Below are 5,000 nucleotides of genomic sequence, written 5' to 3' on the forward strand. Positions count from 1 at the left end.
GATAATAATGATATTAACAATGATGATAGCATCAACCATCGTGATATTATCATTAGTATTGTCACTAATTGTATTATTGATGAAAGTAATAATGATATTAAGATGATAACATTTTCATCATCATCGTTGTTAGTAATAATGGTAATGATAAAAAAGGCAATAATAATAGTAATTATTATAATAATAATGATTATGATGATAACATTAACATTATTCTTATTATCATTATTATCATTACTATCATCTATGCCATAGTCAACATCATTAGCATCATCACTGGCATCATCATCCTCATCACATCTTCATTATCAATATTATCTTAGTGATTTTGATTTAACTTTGAATTTTGTTGTAATTTTTGCTGTTATAATCATTGTATTTTCCATTATATCTTAATGACATTACTAATAATGATGATGATCATACTATTGCTACCACCACTATTCATACCAATAACATTGATGATTGTAATAACTATAAGATAATCACCTCCGAGCAGCCTCTGGGTCCCCCCACACCCACACCCACACCCACCCCCACCCCCGTTGCACAGGTTGGTCCTGGGAAGCGGTGGCGCTGTCTCCTCCTCGCTGGAACGTTGCTGGTCCCGGGCCGGGGGGGGGGGGGTCTGGGGCCAGTGGTCGCGGTCCTGCTTGCTCTCTTTGCTTGGACTGTCTATGACACACGCAAGCACACGGACGCACACGCACATACACATACACATACACATAGACACACACACACACAGACACACAGACACACACACACACACACACACACACACACACACACACACACACAGATATATATATATATATATATACATATATATATATATATATAAATATATATATATATATGTATAGATATGTATATATACATATATAATCATGCGAAAGATGTCAGAATGGAGTAACGCATTTTGATATCGAAATACAAATTTTACCTCCCTGACAGTGAATCGAACTTGGGACCTCTGAATGAGAATTCCGGGATTCTCACTCACAGATAGGTGGGTTTGGGTGGGTGGGTGTGTATAAATAAACATATATCTGTTTATATATATGTATATAAATATATGCATATGTACATATAATTATGTATATATATACATATAGTATATACATATATATATATATTTATATATATATATATATATATATATATATATATATATATATATATATACATATATCTGTGTATATATATGTATATAAGTATATGCATATGTACATATAATTATGTATATATATATACATATAGTATATATATATATATATATATATATATATATATATATATATATATATATATATATATATATATATGTGTGTGTGTGTGTGTGTGTGTGTGTGTGTCTGTGTGTGTGTGTGTGTGTGCCTATATACATATATGTATATGTATATATGCATATATGCACACACACACACACACACACACACACACACACACACACACACACATATATATATATATATATATATATATATATATATATATATATATACTATATGTATATATATATACATAATTATATGTACATATGCATATACTTATATACATATATATAAACAGATATATGTATATTTATACACACACCCACCCATATATATATATGTGTGTGTGTGTGTGTGTGTGTGTGTGTGTGTGTGTGTGTGTGTGTGTGTATGCATACAAACACACACACACATGTATAAAAATATGGCGGCTACATATGCATGTGTATCTTGCCAAGTGGGACGTCATTTTCCCGTGTATGATTCTCGAAATTCACACACTATAAACACGCTCTGAAGTAACATACAAGCAGAGCTGATTGCAGTGAGTTTGCTTATATCTTATGATGACGTATTACTGATTTGATGAAGGTCACTGCACGAAGTAGATGGATGAAAACCCCGTGTTTAGTTTCCACATTCTGATGAAGGGTTCACTGTGATAAATTACATGTAATTTTGTTGCCTATTAATATTTGGAATTGGTTTCGGATGTTTCGTCCTTTCTTCTGTTGACTTTTTCACATTCATGTCAATGATCATCAGGTATTTGATATTGCAATATGAAGAAAACATGTATCTGCATAGTTCGAGAACAACAATTATGTTGCAAGCTTCTTGCAATCTATGCCAAGGATACTGCATACTAACCTTGTTCTTCCTTGTTTTCTTTATTCGCCCTCGCACCCAAAGCTGAATTACACTTCTTGCTCATATCGCCCACAAATCACTAAATTCACCACTGTATATTTCCTCTTCAAGAACAAACTCAACATCGTAACAAGGCATCAACCATTAGGTTCACAATACGCTTCACAAATATATATACTATGAGTCAAGGCCAGTCGTCACCTGAGCACGCCGTGAGCACGTGCAGAGGAAGTCCCTATCGCCCTCTGGCGTCCCAGATAGCCACGAGAGAAACGTCTGACCACAAGCCATAGCATAAGATACTCTTTAAGATAGATGCGATTTTGAGTCGGATGCAGCCTCCAGAAGTTCAAAACTGAAATCATTTTTTCACAAAAAAAAAAAAAAAAAAAAAAAACTGGCTTCCGGCTAGTTTGTTAATACATGTAATATATTTTTCAAATTTTGCAGTGATTATATCCCAAAGATTACATAAAAAGACACACCTGACATTAAGAAACTAAAATCAAACCGATAAATACGTATCAAAACGTGGAGCCCTAATCCAAACACCTGAAAACACACTATTTTCCTTAAAAAAAAGAAAAAAAAAAATGTTTGCACACCACGGAAAATCACCGGAAGTCCGCACAAAGTGGCGTCGCGTCCACACTGCTATGACCTCGCTTGGTCGGTCCTTCCGTTCGCCATAAATATTAACCACACGTGAGGTTCTAAGTTGCTGGGTCAATGACATGGTTAGGAATCAATATCACCCTCACTTCCCTTTTAATACATGTGCATTTTTAAATTTCAAAATCAATTAATACATTTTTATGGCAAATGAATTGCTCATATGACTATTATAGGAAGAGTTCTCAAGGCCAACATAATATCTAATAAAAAAAAATATTGATAGCGATTATCTTCTTGCCAGCCTTACTGTTTGGTTTTAAGTTTTGTTTACATCTCTTTGTTTTAGTCAACTTTTCACTCCCTACTTGTATCTGCGATTCAGCTGCGAGTAAACCATTGTCCGCCTCATCTTGGAGTTCCATAACCAGTTACGTTATTCATAAACGTCAAATATCTTTAGATATTTTGTTATTTTCCCCGCCTGCGTTTTCCCGCCAACGACGACTTTGTTGTCATTTTAAGATACATTTTCTATTACGCATCATTTTACTATTGTATTATTTCCCGTTTATTTTGTCATGTGAACGTAGTCTTTAACGTTTTACTCCATTCTGAGCATCTTCTTTTGTGACTTTTCTATATTTTTATACAAATTATACAAACGTTCGGCCTGACGTCACGAAGGTTATGAATATAAAACGCGTTGATGAGTAGGATACACATTAAATAAATTACCCGCCAAGAACTGAAAATGTGTCATTTATATGTATATAAGCATATTTGTAAATATATATATATATATATATATATATATATATATATATATATATATACACACATTCACACACACACATCTATCTATCTATCTATGCATATATGTTTATATATATATATATATATATATATATATATATATATATATATATAAATATATAAATGTATAAGTATATATATATATAATATATACATATATGCATATATATATATATATATATATATATATATACATATATATATGAATATATATATATACATATATATTATGTATTCATATATATGTATATATGTATATATGTATTTATATATGCATATGTTTACGCACACACACACACATATGTGGATATATGAATGTGTATATATATATATATATATATATATATATATATATATATATATATATATATATGGATATATATATATATATATATATATATATATATATATATATATATATATATATATATATATATATATGTGTGTGTGTGTGTGTGTGTGTGTGTGTGTGTGTGTGTGTGTGTGTGTGTGTGTGTGCATATATATACATATATGTATATAACTTACGTGTTGACAGATATATTTCTTAATCACGACACAAATATTCTCTCTCATTCTCTCTGCCCCCCCCCCCTCTATTTCTCGCTCTCGCTCTCTCTCTCCGTTCCTACAAAATTCAGCATCAGCAGGAAAGGAAAAGCGAGGGTATCTCATTAAAGCACTTACTTGCTTTACTGTTATTGTGTCTTTCCTGAAGTAGATCAAAATGTCTGATTAAAATGTTAAATATAATTAACCTCCAAGCTATGTGACCTATGCGGTTATGGTCGAGTTTTTTTTCGCCTTTCCCACATACTCTATGAGGATTATGCAGTGTGTTAATACCAAATACATCAACACATCAACATACAAAGACTACATGAATACCATATCTTAGCTAGAGAGGCTACCTCGTTTTCTCTTTTAATTCGGGTCAGATCGGGTCAACTTCGATTAACAGGTAATTCACACTTAGTTGTCTCCCCAGATATGTTCACCATCAAAAGAGCTTTGGCTAAGGGCGTGATAGTAAATACCTTTATCAACCATGTCTCCACATTTCAAACTACTTTCCCGCGTAACCACAACTGGGAACTGTTGATGGGACGTCTGGAACCACTAGACAGACGAGGTTCAACTACCCAACTACGGACACCTGATTTCTCTGTCTGTTTATACGTGTCGTGTCGTGGTAGTGTTTATTGCTGTGACCATTGTGCTGTAGTGTATATTATACTCTCCACTAGGCAACGGTGTGTTGCAAGCCTCCTCTGTTATTTAAGAAAAGAAAAGCAAACTTGCACAATGGAATACTCAGCAATCTTTACATCCCATCATCAGAAAATGCGAGCTAAGTTCTGTTCCAAAGGGTTTTCATAATGCATGTTTTTTGTAGATCTTACTTTAACTACTTATCTTACAATA

This window comes from Penaeus japonicus, unplaced genomic scaffold, assembly GCF_977035675.1.
Source record: "Penaeus japonicus unplaced genomic scaffold, GWHDUDI00000001_assembly GWHDUDI00000018, whole genome shotgun sequence".
Lineage (NCBI taxonomy): Eukaryota > Metazoa > Arthropoda > Malacostraca > Decapoda > Penaeidae > Penaeus > Penaeus japonicus.